The following is a 16,225-nucleotide window of genomic DNA, read 5'->3' on the forward strand; positions in this document are numbered from 1 at the left end:
CGAAATTCGCTTAGAGCACCTTTAAGATGAACCTGTGGTTAAACAACACTGGAGCATGGGATAAAACCACAACACTGTGTGTTGACTGACCATAAACATGAAGCACGTAGGTAATTAAGTGTATCGTTGAATTGCTGATTTTTTTTCAAGTGCATGCCAATAAAACATGGCAGGAATTAAGGTTAAAGCTGATGTGAACAATATTTTCCATGTTAAAATACCTTCTTTTATCCCAGTTGAATGTGCAGAATCAACTGTAAGTTTACTGTGTAAACTATTTGTAGGTTGATTTCCCTGAAAAGTGTAAACAAATCCCAACACAGCTACGTCAACTAATGAGTTTTGAAGTCATTATGTCAATTAAACAGCTGTACTGTACCTCAGTGAAATACTGTATGCGAATTGGGATGCAGCCTTAGTTTATTCACAGATGAGTGGGAAAAAAAATCATGAATCACATGTCAGCTTCAGTTGCCAATGTTCAACAGATTTTATAATGAGCTATTTTCCTTTCTCATTGGGTAAATTAAGCGTCATTACTTCAATGCATCAGTCAGAGTAACATAATCCCAGTCAAATGTCAGTGTGCATTATATATTAAAGCTATTATGTGTTAAAATGCATTAATATAATTTGGAGAAAATGCTTAATTTTAATATGAAAGCTTCAAACTGCAAACTCATTAGCATTAATTTAATAAAATAATTTCCACAGCCTACTACATTTTTTTTTTTTTTTTTTTTACATTTTATTAAATTTAAGTACAGCACTTAGAAATAAAAGTTTAAGATTGTAGTGTACTTAGAAAATGCTATTATGCATAACTGTAGAAATCTGTAGAAAGCCCCTCAATTACGGTCACTTACCGAGACGCAAAACCTATCCCACAAAACAACTTATTAACAGTTCAAGTGAGATCAGTGTGAAGCAAATCAGGTGTGTATGAGTATGCGTATGTCACTGTGAGAGGAGCTCCACTTTAATTTTGCCGTCTGGCCAACATGCAGTTCAACGGATAATGAATCTGTCAGTGTTGTCATTGCTAAGGAGCTCTGACAATGCAGCAATATAAGGTTAATAAACCACAGCCTTTCAAAATTAGCAGCAAAGAATGATTTTAATGTATTTTTAATTCAATAATACTTCTCACAGTAGTGTACGATATTAGGTTTCTGGACCAGAGGCAGCCAATAACATTCTCATAGAAGTCTGGAATCAGCTGCTTATGAATTTGCTTCTGGCAAAACTAGAATGAAAGCTTAATAAGATGCATATCTGTGGTGTGATACATGAGTCATAGCAGAGACTTTAGAGAATGCTAAGGTACAGATAATGTTTATAGTTTAATACATTAACGTTAGGCAGATGAGAAATGTGCAATTACCCTGTCATCAGGTGAAATTAAAATCAACCCGTGTGACCAAGCCAGACAAAATATTTAAAACAGTATACGTGATGCCATTTTAATGGGACATCAAAATTAGTTTATTTAATATGATGTCAGTATACTTTTGAGTAAGTATACATTGAAGTAATGTTGAACAGGAATTACCAGGAATAGCCTGGGCTTTTAACAAACCAAGAAAATGAACACGGTTTAAATGGGCAATATATAAGGATTTTCATGTATTTATCGCTTTTGTGTGTATTAACATCAATATGTGAACAGCTTTTAATGAAACTTTAGAAACAAGCCCTTCCCAGACTTCTATGAAAGCCTGTAGACTGATTTTGGAACTTGCAACCTTTTTGCCCTGGAAAATCCAAAGCATGTGACATGTACGTGCGCTGACAAAGAGCCTCTACGACACATGAAACGAATGCTTATACAATGTTCAGGATAATGTCGAAAGAGGCATACTGTGATGTAAAGTCAATGTTTCATGCAAAGAAAAGGGATTCATTCAAACTATAATCTCACAGCCAGATCTATATAGTCTATAGTCTCAAATATACTGTTGTGCTTTCTCGTGTTTGGTTGGATTCAGTGTCCGTGGAGGCGTGAAAAGAAGCACACAACAAAGAGAGTCCGTTTCAGGAACTTTACTTTACTTATCAAGACACAACTTTACAGCAACTTTACATATGCTCTTGCCCAGCGCTGATGGGTTTATATACAACCATCCGCACAGGAGCCTGCGAGCATACTGACGCTAAATGCTAACAAGCAGTGAACTAATCGTAGCCACATCTGATTGGCTAATAAGAACACATTATGTATACATGTGAAATAACTGTAACAAACTATGTATTTACTTAACTAACACTATAACAATACTTTATAATCAAACTATTATAACAGTGTAATTTGAATTACCTCATCTGTCGACATGAAACCAGAGCTGGTGCAAATATATCCACATCACTACGATCAGATGCTTTCTGAACTGCTGTTTTCTCGCCACTTTTGTTTATGCTGTGTGTTTATTTTGTTATTGAGAGGAAAGTGTGCAGCACATTACATATTCATCTACACGTCGCTCTGAGCAGCATGGACAGCGTCTGGATGTTCGTCATAACAGTATTTCGCTGCAAAGGTATTTACAACTTATTTTTACTTCTAAGAACGAAAAAGAATTTAGCTGTGAGAGTATATGGGAGCATTGAATCACGTGTAGTTTCTTGTACATTACGTGTGCACGAGAGCGAGCATGAACAATAATTTGCTGGCTGCAGTTCCTTTAACAGCCACCGGTGTTGCTAATAACAAGGGTTTCTGAATTCTACATAGAGCCCCTTTAAAGGAGACTTATAAGGTGATTTTAGGGGCAGTTGTGGCCTAATGGTTAGAGAGTCAAACTTGAAACCTGAAGGCCATGGGTTCGAGTCTCAGTACGGGCAGCAAATGGCTGCGTGTGCGCACTTGGATGGGTGAAATTCAGAGTACAAATTCCGAGTATGGGATGCCATACTTGGCTACACTTCACTTTTAACTGTATTGTACAAGAATTCTATGAATTGCATGATTCACTCATCAAATCATTTGATATTGAGGTGTATATGCATGACATACAATTAGACATTGAAGTGCAGATAAAAAGAGACATGAGAAAAAGACATATGAACATGTCCTTCAGAGGACACCTGCATTGATATCACTGACCTTAAGATATCATTTCACTTATTGATTCAGCTCTTGTAAGCCTCAGCATAGTCTTGGATTTCTCTGGCCTAGTGCTTTGATCTGACCTACACTGTGACATTTAAAATATATTTATAAATTGATTCTCAGATGTCTTAGGACATACCCTTAAACATTATTTTAAATAATGCAACACCGTTTTCAGGTTGCCCTAATACTGTTTGGCAATATTGTCTGGTTTAGAAAATAACCAGTGAATCCCATTTTATGTTTTATCCATTATTTATTAAGTCATAAATAAATTTAAGACTGGCTGTTTATCTGGGGACAAAAAATATCAGATTTTTTCGAGAAGAGTTTAAAAAAATGCTGATGTAAAAGTCTCATTTGTTTTATTCTTTTTTCCTATGAATAAAAAAAACAAGTACATAAGAATTACCTCTTAATGAACTCTTTAGACTTTATTTCAGGCATGGCTGCACATCTCTGTAAGTCTCGAAACTTAGTACAAGTTCCTTAATGTGTGACCTCATGATTGCCAAACTAAAATTAACCTTGCCTGACATGAAGAAATCCCACCAATACTATTATGTCCTTTAGTGCAGAAAAAATGAGGTTTGTAGATGAATGCAGTGCTTGGAGCTTGCATTAAAAATGCATTTTAACGGCCGTGTTTAACAGAGGGGCTCTAATCTAGAGCGATGATCTACTCATACATGCACTCAAGGTCACCCAGGCTTGGCAAAATGCTCAAATTGGTAATGGTGAGTGTGTGCTGCTCTAATTCCAAATCATTTATAACAGGTGCTGGGTTAAGACGCACAGGTTTAGCCGGATCATCATGGCTGACTGCGACTGGGACTAGCTTTTTCCATTTAAACTGCTCTTAAGGGGGCTCAGTGCGCAACCCTGAATGCGGTACCAAAAGCTGAGTCACGGCTTGCAGAACAGTTTTCACTTGTCCATCCCTGGAGCCAGGGCCTCCACTGTGGGTCACACTTAATGGCTGAACATCGGGTAATGCACCACTGAAAACTGAACTCAGAAATCTATCTATCTATCTATCTATCTATCTATCTATCTATCTATCTATCTATCTATCTATCTATCTATCTATCTATCTATCTATCTATCTATCTATCTATCATATTTACAACTATTCCATTTAAATTAGAACAGCCCAGCCAAAAATTGTATAATTAATTATGTTGTGGTTCCTCATACAAACATTTGGAATATGGGTCGCAAATTGTTTATGATAATTCTAAGTGGATTTCTAAGTCAGTTTTGGAGCTTTACAGCACCTAGTCACAATTTGTTTTTATTCTATGTAAAAGTAGAGTGTGAACATCTCCATTTTCTGGCCTACAAAAGAAAAAAAACTGCATGTATAATACATGTTCATTAGCTTGTTCTGTATAGTTCATTAAAGTGTAAATAGTGTTTATAAAAGTGTTTAAATTCTGCCATCAAATTTTAATTTACTGTATTTCTCCACATCTGCAACTCTTTTTTTCTAACAATACCTTTTTTTTTTTTAAAGGCCAATCAAATTCTGTTGTATAAAATCAAGTTCCACACCACATTTATTCCACTGAACAAATTTCAGTGTGTTTCAGCTTTTGGACTGACCATCTGTCCAGGGTGTTTCCTGCCTTCAGCCCGAGACACTGGGATAGACTCCAGCAGTCCCGTGACACTACATAGGACAAGTGGTTTGGAACATGGATGGACATTTCAGTTTGTTTTTAAGCTATCTTTGAAAGCACCTTACTACACCTCCTGTGAACCTCTTACATTGTGCGGTTCCACTCAGTAATAATTTCATATATGCAAGCAGGAAGGTGCAAATGAGGCCATCTGAATAGGCCAAATCCCAGGTCTAAATCTATACTGATGTCAGCGAGCCGTTAGGGGTCTTTAGAAAGGTTACACATGATTCAAAGATCATACAGGGTGAAAATAACTCCATTTATGCTGCCTCACTGCACTATATGAGGACGATTTGAAGCCAGTCAAGCTTTGCACTTCTCTAATGAATATGAAACATTGTCTCGTGTAAAAAAAAAGGAACTTCTTTCAAAAGGGATGAAAGTCTTTTCACACAAGTATTTTCTTACTCGTGGAAAAAAAATAACTTCTTTCAAAAACATTGAAAAGTTTAAGGTTGGTAAGATTTGTACATTTTTGAACATTAAAAAGCTGCATTTATTTGATCTAAAACAGTAATATTGTGAAATATAATTTATTTGAAAATATTTAAAAATGTAATTTATTCATTTATTCCTATCATTACTCCAGTCTTCAGTCCAATGGAAAGACGAGACGTCATAGGTGACATCATAGACCAGGAAACTATAAAGCACCCCTGAAATCAGACCACGACAGCTTCTGAAAGGCCTGAAGCAAGTCGATCAGGGCATGCAGGAAGTATGGCAGGAGAACGCAGTGTCTCGTTCCCTCTCAGGGAACCAGGGTTACATACGTAACCTGAGACGTTCCCTTTCAAGGGAACTCGAGCTGGGTTGAGACGCGGTGGGAACCCCATACCCACAACGCCATAGTAACAAATGCCCGTTCTGTGTGAAGTCCTTGGGCACACTAAGAAGCAAGCAACCTAGCCCCAGGAGTGGAGAGGTCTAGGTCATAAAACCTGACAAATGTATGCGTGAGGACTAGCCTGCCGCATTACAAACATAATGAAGGGAAACACCCGAAATTAAAGCCATAGAGGCAGCCATAGAGGCAGCCATACTCCTCGTAGAATGGGCCCGCACAGCCATAGGTGAAGGCTGTCCGGCCGCTTCATAAGCCAGTGAGATAGCCTCAACTATCCACTTACTCATTACCTGTTTAGATGCAGGGCAACCTTTCTTGAGTGACACAAAGCAAACAAATAACTGCTCAGATTTACGCCACAGGGCCGCTCTATGAACGTAAGCATCCAATGCCCAAACTGGACATAACAGATTAAGTTCTTCCTGATCTGGGTTATTAAAAGGTGGAGGATAAAAGGCCTGCAACACTATTGGGCCCGCAACATTAGCTGGGACCTTAGGAATTTAACCCGGTCTAGGGTAAAGAAATGCCTTCACCATACCAGGTGCAAATTCCAGGCATAAAGGAGCAACCGGCAGGGCTTGCAAATCTCCAATTATCTTAATAGACGAAATAGCGAGAAGAAATAAAGTTTTTAGAGTGAGGAACTTTTCTGAAACCTCTTCGATGGGCTCGAAGGGAGCCAAAGCCAGACCCTGAAGTACAATGGCCAAATCCCAAGCCGGTGCTCTAGAGTGCAGTGCAGGTCTCAACCTCAATGTACCACGGAGAAAACAAATAATCAGAGGATCTCTCCAAGAGAAGTGCCCCTCAGAGGGGTGTGTGTGGTAGGCCAATATAGCCGCCACGTATACCTTTAAGGTAGAAGGAGATAATCCAGCAGAGAAACAGTCTTGTAAGAAATCAAGAACTGTACCAACAGGGCAGTTAACAGGATCTATGTGACGTTCACCATACCAGGTGGAGAATAATTTCCATTTCAATGCATATAGTCTTCTCGTGGAAGGTGCTCTGGATTGGAGAATGGTCTCAACGACCTCAGTCGAGAGACCGGATACTATGAGCCGGGCCCCCTCAGAGGCCAGGCCCACAGTTTCCACAAATCCAGATGAGGGTGAAATATCGTGCCCCCTGCTTGGGACAGTAGGTCCCTCCTGACCGGAATCTCCAGGGGAGAGCCGTCTAGAAGGGACACTAAGTCCGAGAACCAAACTCGGGTCGGCCAGTAAGGGGCTACTAATAGCAGAAAGGCCCCTTCCTGGCGAACCCTCTCCAGAACCCCCGGAAGCATGGATATCGGGGGGAATACATACAGGTGCAGCCTCGGCCACACCTGCACCATCAGATTCCAGTCCGAGAGGAGCTGGGTGCGTAAGGGAGAACCACATGGGACAATGGGTTGAATCTGATGATGTGAAAAGGTCGACTTGAGCTTGACCAAACTTCTCCCAAAGGAGCTCCACCACCTCGGGGTGAAGTCTCCACTCCCCGGGTCTCAGCCCCTGTCTCGACAGGATATCCGCTCCCAAATTCTGATGCCCTGGAATATATACTGCACGGAGTGACAGCAATTTCCCCTGGGCCCATAGGAGGATCTGATGGGCCTGCTTGCATGATATAGGAGACCACCGATGTGTTGTCCGAGCCGACCAACACATGGTGGTCTCTCAGGTCTGGCAGGAAATATTTGAGAGCTCGAAATACCGCCATCATTTCCAGACGATTTACAGTATGTGCCAGGAACAATGATGGTCCTGCCAAAAACCTTGCAGCGAGCGGCCACTCATGACCGCCCCCCATCCCATGAGGGAAGCATCCGTCGATAGCGTGACGCGTCGACAAGAAGCCCCCAGCACTGGGCCCTGGGCGAGGAACCAAGGTTTCTTCCACATGACCACATGGCCCCTCTGAGAAAACCCCTTGGTCCTGAGCCACCACTGCAGGGGTCTCATGTAGAGAAGGCCAAAAGTGATTACGTTGGACGCAGCTGCCATGAGCCCCAACAGTCCCTGAAACTGTTTCACAGTGACTGGCCTAGTTTTACATTCTTTACGGCTGTGAGAATTGCAGAAATACGTGCAGGAGACAGACGTGCTTGCATTGTTGTCGAATCCCACATTACACCTAGAAAAGTGGTCCTCTGAGCTGGGAGGAGTACACTCTTTTTGGTGTTGAGCCGCAACCCCAACCTCTTTATGTGGGACAGAACGACATCTCGATGCCGAACTGCCAACTGCTCGGACTGAGCTAAAATCAACCAATCGTCGATATAATTTAATACGCGAATGCCCTGGAGTCTCCGAGGAGCCAGAGCTGCATCCACGCATTTTGTAAAGGTGCGGGGTGATAAACCTAGGCCAAAGGGAAGTACCCGATACTGCTATGCTTCGCCCCCGAAAGCAAACCTCAGGAACTTCCTGTGATGAGGATGGATGGATACATGGAAGTATGCGTCCTTCAAGTCTATTGTTACAAACCAGTCCTCGGACTGAATCTGTGATACAATCTGTTTGAGTGTAAGCATTCTGAACTTGAGTCTCTGAACTCTGCTGTTTAAATGGCGCAGATCTAGAATAGGACGCAGCCCTCCATCCTTCTTTGGGACAATGAAGTAACGGCTGTAAAACCCTGACTCTCTGCTGGGAGGAGAAACCCTTTCTATATAGCCCCTTTTTGAAAAAGTGTCAGTACTTCCTGCTCCATAACCAGAGCCTGCTGGGAGTCCACCACTGGACCCCTTGAGATCTGGGCGGACAAGAACCGAACTGAATTCTGTAACCCTTTTCTATTATGTGCAGGACCCATAGAGAAATATTTGGTAGTAGTTTCCACGCTGCCAGAAATTCTGATAAGGGAACCAGTCTCTCGAGACTGGCCTCTGGATTTGGTTTGAACAATCATTTCGGTGCCCTGAAGCGGCGAACCGGCAGGGAACAACCGTACTGACCGTTCTACGACCCTCCTCAGAGGATCGTATGGGGACGCTGACACCTCGGTACCCTGAAAAGCTCTCTTGGTGATGACAGTCCTCAGATCTTGTCTACCCCTAACAGGCTTGGACTGCGACCGCCACCCAGGATCCCCCAGATTGAGGAGGAGCCCGAGCGGCAACGCTCTGTTTCTAATGCACTCTTGTGCTGTGAGGAGCTTGTAGACGGTCGAGACTGCTCAACTTTTATATTACGAGCAGTCTCGGGGACATTGGACCGGCGAGGAAGAAACCTCTGGAACGCAGCCGCTTGTTTTTAAGTTTCTTGAAACCTATCGACAGCACAATTTATAGCGTCGCCGAACAGACTTGTAGGTGAAAGCGGTGCGTCCAGAAGAACAGACCTATCTCCATCTTTAATATCAGAAAGATTCAACCATAAATGACGTTCCGTGGCCACCAGGGCTGCCATAGAACGGCCCACAGATTTGGCCGTCTCCTTGGTGGCCCGGAGAGATAGATCTGTTGTGCGATGCAATTCTCGAATTGCGTCAGCATTAACTTCCTCACAATCATCCATGTCCCTCAGCAGGTCAGCCTGGTATGCTTGGAGAATAGACATAGGGCCCTATTTTGACGATCTGAAACGCAAGTATCAAGCGCGAAGCGCAAGTAACTTTGTGGGCGGGTCTTGGGCGCTGTTGCTATTTAACCGGCGGGATAAATGACTCTTGCGCTCGACGCAAATCTAAATGGGGTTGGTCTAAAGTAGCTTCATTATTCATAGGTGTGGTTTGGGCGTAACGGGAGACAAACCAATAAGAGCGTCATATCACATTCCCTTTAAGAGCATGATGAACTAGGTGCGCTTGTTCCATGGTGCAATACTATTATAACGGCGCATTTAGGCGCGCTTCAGAATCGGTTCACAGCCGAGGAGATCGATGTTCTCGTCAGGGCCGTAAAAGAAAGAGAAGTGACATTGGGGATGGGACAAACCCACCCAAATTAGCTTCGGTTAAACATGCATATAATAATTTGGTAAATGTGTAAGCTTTATGGCTATTTTTCCCATCGTCATGGACACAACAATGATTTACCTCGTGTTTTAATATTTTTCCTTATAATAATGTATCATTTGCAAAAAAGTAAAATGCATCTGTGTAGATGAGAGAATCTAAAACAGTGTATGCGCGTTGTTCACACTCTGTATTATGGCCAAGCATGCGCGCTTAAAATAGCATCTGAATGTACGCCCAACGCGCCACTGACTTTAGACTAGTTTTTTTCTGGTCAGTGGCGCAATTGTTTTCTGGAACTGCAAAATAGCACCAGGGATTGTTTGCGCCGGAACACGCCTCCTTTTTTGCGCTGAACCGCCCAGGGAGCGCAAGTTCATTCCCTAGTTTGCCAGCGTGCGTCTGTGGAGGGAAAAGCCCGCTTTGCGCGGGTGCAAAATAGGAATGATACATGCGTCAGTGTACAAAGTCATTTGCGCCGGGTGCAAGATAGGGCCCATAGTGTGTAAGCATGCCGCGGCTTGACCTGCTGCCGAAATACGCTTTACCCACCAACAAAGATGTATTTTTTAGAGGCTTGGTGGGTAACGTCGGGGCTTTCAGTGATGACGCTGACTCGGGGTAGAGATAGCTCCCAAGCGTCTCTCCCGCACGAGGCATTGTCATGTAACCATAGTGTGCAATGCCTTTAACGTTACTATAGTTACTAGTCTGTGGGTTATGTACTCTGAAAGACAGGAGTTTCCGACGAGGAGGTTGTGATCTAGATGGTAAAAATCGTTCATCTAAAAGACTTTTTCTAGACTCAACATCAACATCATCAGCTGGCCAGTCAATATTTAATTTAGCAACAGCGCGAGTCAAGATCTCCATAAGCTCCTCATCAACGGGTATGAGCTGGCGAAAACTCATAATCCCCAACATCAACGACATCCAGTTCCTCAGAACTGGATAGCCGTAACATTGGTGCCTCAACCTGGGGAGGAGAAACCGCAGCGCGGGCTCCTTCCTGGGCAGAGGCACCGGATCCAGCAGGTAAGGGCTGAGAAAGGGCGGGGCCCGTCTCAAACCCCGCTACTAGATCCATATGCGAACCCCAAGATGAAAGCCGCCCTCGGCAACAGCGGGACCCGCACCTCGGGGAGCGCGAACTGAACCGTCCTCCTCAAAGAACGCCCGGCGAGAGCGGAGCGTCCTCGCAGACAGCTTCTCGCAATGCTCACAGTCAGCCCCCTCGAGGACTGACTGGGCATGCTCCACTCCCAAACAAGCAACACAAAGCTGATGTGTGTCCCCACCCGTGATGTAACAAGGGCAGGGAACAACCAACACATTCTCATCCTTTGGCGTCATATAGGTGACGCCATATGACATTTCGTCGAAATCTTACACACATGGCATCCTTTAGCGTCAATATAACACGCACTGTTATGGGTAGGTTTAGGTCTGGGGTAGGGTTACGGTTATGACTCCTTGGGATCTGCGTCTCATATTGACGCTAAAGGATGCCATGTGCGTTGGATTTAGACGAGCGTCACCTGTATGACGCCTTGGGTTCTGCGTCTCATATTGACGCTAAAGGATGCCATGTGCGTAAGATTTCGACGAAATGTCAAAAGCGTCACATGTATGACGCCTTGGGATGAGAACGGGCTGGAACAACACAATGCTTGAAATCTTGCTTGCTCGGCATAGACATGATATAGATATATATATATTGAGTTTGACAGACAACAATAAATATGACAAGGACAGATATACAGAGAGCGCTTGCTGAAGGCACAGAAGCTGTCGCGGTCTGATTTCAGGGGTGCTTTCGTTTCCTGGTCTATGACGTCACCTATGACGTCTCGTCTTTCCATTGGACTGATTTTACATGTGCTTCACGACGCAATCACGCAGGGCGTTCCCACCGCATCTCAACGCAGCTCGAGTTCCCTTAAAAGGGAACAGTTGTGCTGCTTCATATTGGTCACGGTACGTTGTGGGAACACACACAAAGATGATGATTCAGTTTAAATAGTCTCTAATATTCTCCAAAGGTATCTCCAACATAAGGGTGGCAGGCAAGAACTTATATACTGGTGATGATAAGGTGAACAAAGCTAAACCGAATGACAAATCATATTTGTAACCAAGACGGCAAACAAGTGGCGGGGACAGAACAAAGGAAACCCGGAATCAATGAATACTAAAAGTCTATGAAAGTGAAACTAAGATGACACAGACAGACTAGGTGTGACAATATATATTTTTATTTATTTATTTATTTGGGATTCTTTAATGATTAAGTTAAAAAAAGACCAGCATTTATTTGAAAATGAAATATTTTGTTACATTTCGAATATCTTTACTATCAATTTAATGCCATGCTTCTTTTCGTTCAAATGTATAAAAGAAAAACTTTTAATAGTATTATTTTTATCTGACACCTTAAAAATGAATTGCAATGGTGTTACTTAATGCTGTAAGGCTGATTCATTTATATGAAATAATATATTTCACTTTCCTTAACCATAAATTTGTTACCTTATGCAACATGTTTTATGTCATCTAAAAATATCAAACCTTTTTTTTTTTTTTTACACAGTACAGTATGTGCAACAAAATTATATGCATAAACCTTTAAGTTGCAAATAGCTTTGATACATCTTCCCCCGATTCTTCATGGTAATCACCTCTAATTTATGTAACTCCCTTGTAATTTGAAGGATTGAATGATTTTGAGAGAAGACAATGTTTGTTAAAAGTCTGAATACATTACCTACTAGAGCAGAAATAAAACATATGTTCTATTTCCTCTGACGTCTTCAAAAGCCATTCATTCAACTCAAAATATAATCCTGCTGTGCTCTGGAGATTACGATATTTTGCATGCTAATACCCTCCTGTGCAATTTTAAGCATTAATAACTAGAGCGATTACGTGCTGACATGCTTCTCGGCCTCTCCTCTTACAATCTGTTCTGCAACAATACGCATACAGTCTGAGATGAGTTGAGCAGCTCAAGAGCACTTTAGGTCAAGCAAAGTTTGAGTTATGCAGAAGTTTAAGAGCCATTTGTAATATAATACAGTGTGTGGGCCCTTCTGCATATGTGTGAGAATGTGGGATAAGGATCTTTGATAGATAATGCTTATGAAATAAATGCATAAGACGAATGCTTGTAATGCTTAAACTGGATTTAGATTGAATCAATGTGCTGCCTGTCAGGGATATATCTGGTAAAATGTAATTAAATATAAACAAATGACATGCCTTTGGTTATAAAGCTCACAGTCATATGTGCTTTTCAGCCAGTCGTTGTTGTCAGCATGTCATTTCCCTGCAGTTTGAGTTATTTAAGTATACTATTATAGTATTTTATTAATAGTTTGAATATTTTTATTTTTGTATTTATATATATATATATATATATATATATATATATATTATATATTTTTAATTTTATTTACAGTTTTGTTATGTTTGTTAACATTTTTCAATCAGTCTCTTATGCTTCTAACAATTTAAAATATCTGTGTTTCATAAAAAAATATTAAGGAACAACTGTTTTCAACACTGATATTAATAAGAAATGCTACTGAGCAGCAAATCAGCATATTATAATGATTTCTGAAAGATCATGTGACACTGAAGACTGCAGCAAGGATGCTGAAAATTCAGCTTTGATCACAGGAATAAATTACATTTTAAAATACTTTCAAATAGAAAATATTGTTAAAATATTTCACAATATTACTGTGTTTTTTTTTACTGTATTGTTTATCAATACAAGAGACTTTTTTTTTAAAACATTTAAAAATCTTATCCAATCCAAACTTACTTAATTTACTAAAAATAAAAGCATAAAAAAAAAAAAAACATTTTTGTTACTTGAAATAAAATGTTCCAAGGGGCCAAGCAACTGCCAGTGAGATTAATTGGTATGCTAACAGATAGCTTTCTTCATTTATATTAGTCCTCATTGATTTTTTTAAGCAAAACATTTAAGCCCAGGTGGGGCAAGTGTCCGCTGTAAGACACATTGGGTAAAAACATCAGCAAAATGACCGTTTACTTACATTGAAGAGTAAAAGAGTTGCCAGGGTCATTTTGAGGAACTCAAGAAGGCGAGAGATTGTGATTGTACTGTTCTCAACCGTGTACCCTGGGGAACTTGGAAAGGTTTCTGTTTTTCTCTCACCTGACTGCCTCCTTACTAGTTCAGCCGAACAAGAGTGAGGGTTTCTGGGAGCTCTGGGTCCAGATGGCAAAAAAAGTAACATAATTATTCAGCCCATTAGCCAGCCTAATTAAACAGTCACCTCACACAGCTCCATCAGCATCACACACACTTATCTCAGCCTGCATCATAGCTTATGGGCTACACACTTTAATCACATGCTATTTATTTATTTATTTATTTATTTATCGGTTTTATCTCTCAATGGGCTTGAAGTCCACATGAAGATAGTGTAATACTCATTTCATGTAATATATGAAAATGTATTTAAAATAGAAATACAAAATACCTCAGTTGAAATAAATCAAACTAAAATACAAAATATTGTGTGGATTTTATTTGTTATTATTATAAATACAAATACAGAATTTTTTATTTTTAAAACACACAAAATACACGTGGAATTGGCCATTAAGTGAAGTATCACTGTTAGGGTGAAATCTGCCTTGACCTATTCTGAATGCAAAGAACATTTTGGCGTATACATTTGCTTAGAAACCTTTATTTTAATTTCACCTACCTCTACCACCAAATTTTCAAAAAGACTGGGTTTAAAGGGTTAGTTTACCCAAAAATTTAAATTGTGTCATTAATTACCCTCATGTCGTTACAAACCCGTAAGACTTTTGTTCACTTTCGGCACACAAATGAAGATCTTTTTAATGAAATCTGCCTCTATGCTGCGTCAAAAAGTTCTTAATTCATATGGATGTGTTTTACGATCTCTTTGAGCGGTTTAGTCAAAATATTCTGAAGAGGCTTGATCACTTTATGAACAGATTTAAATTTAGTCTTATTCGCATAGAAACATTAATCTGCAAACATGAACAGAAGCTCAATATGCGAGAACAAACCTCATTGGCACAAAGTATTTTATGTATTTTGAAAATACAAAAATACTAAACTTAAATGTATTTAAATAAAAAATAAATTTGATTTTTTTTTTTTGCAAAGGCTTTAAAACAGAAAATAGTATTTTGTATTTCAAATACGTATGAAATACTGCTCTTCACTGCTTTTTTTACTACTCTATCTTAATTTTTGTACCATCTGCATAAATGTTATTATTTACCATACTTACAACATTTTTTATTACATTTACTAATTTAGTAAAGACTTTATACAAGTCGAAAAAGTAGTGAAATAAATAGGTTTAATTAAAGACATAAAAAAAAAACAGCCCCACTTGGACCCACTGTGCAGGGACTCAAATTTAAGTGAATTGGTTCTTTCTAAACTGGTTTATTTACAAAACACATCTGAATGAATCGATTCACAAAAACAAATCAGACCTTTCCATTGAGAGATGACATTTTAGAAGAGAGTGTATATTGATATATGTAAAGGAGTTCTTTGTTAAGCTACACCAGTTTGTAATAACAAAAAAAATAGCTTGTTACAGGAAAATCTACACTGTTAAACAAGAGAATGCTACTGAATATCACATGCATATCATGTGAAATTTCCTGTTTTTGAAATTGTTTGTGTTCAGGGACTTCACATTGGTTTTTTTTTCACATTGTGCAGCAAATCGAAGAATGACTACAACTTTCAAAGGGGAAAGGAAACTGAGAACTTCAAGACAACTCAAAAATATTGGACTTTATGTTGCTTATGAAGGTGACTCATGTCAAGACATAAAATGACAAAACACCTGAGGAACTTTTTGAATTTAATTCCCCAGTTTATAGAAGTCTTAAAGTCAAGGACTGTTTCATCTGTTAATAAATGTAAGACATATGAAGCGATTCTGATGTTGATGTTTCTCATTGTGATGACTTCAATCATATGTTTTATGTATGAGTGAAAAGAAAACAAACAAAGAAAAGTAAAAGCCAAGTTACCTTTTTGAACAATGTCAACTGCACAAACAGTGGAGAGACACTTTTAAGCGCTCCCTGAAGAGCTGTGTTCAATTTCATCTTTCAACCCCGAGACCTTCTTTCCTCAAAGGTGTTGTTTCTATCTCAGTCTGTTTTTATTTTGTTTGGTTGGAATAATAATGTCCGGCATTGTTATCGAATGCAATCAGCATTAAAAAAAAACCACCTCTGTAAAGTAGTAAACATGATTTTAAAACAGGACAAGGACATTAGTAGTTAAACAAAGAAATTCTTTCAAACACAGTTGCATTGTTTCATTATTAACATTACCTTAACAAGATGGACAAAAGCAACAGAAAAATATTAAAACAACCTCACAATAATAAAACATTGCATTTTAAATTAAAACAAAAAAAAAAAAAGTTAAAAAGTTAACTCTTAAAACGTCAACAAGGTGACGGTCGGTGAGTGTATATCTGCAGGTCTAGTTTTTGAAAGAGGAATATGGACTATTGATATCCACAGTTATTTCCTTACATGAATGTGCAGAATGCATGTGCTAGTTGGCAGTTGCCTGGAGTCTTTGCG

Source organism: Rhinichthys klamathensis, unplaced genomic scaffold (genome assembly GCF_029890125.1).
Source record: "Rhinichthys klamathensis goyatoka isolate OS25496 unplaced genomic scaffold, OSU_Roscu_1.1 h1tg000079l_1, whole genome shotgun sequence".
In the NCBI taxonomy this organism is placed as follows: Eukaryota; Metazoa; Chordata; class Actinopteri; order Cypriniformes; family Leuciscidae; genus Rhinichthys; species Rhinichthys klamathensis.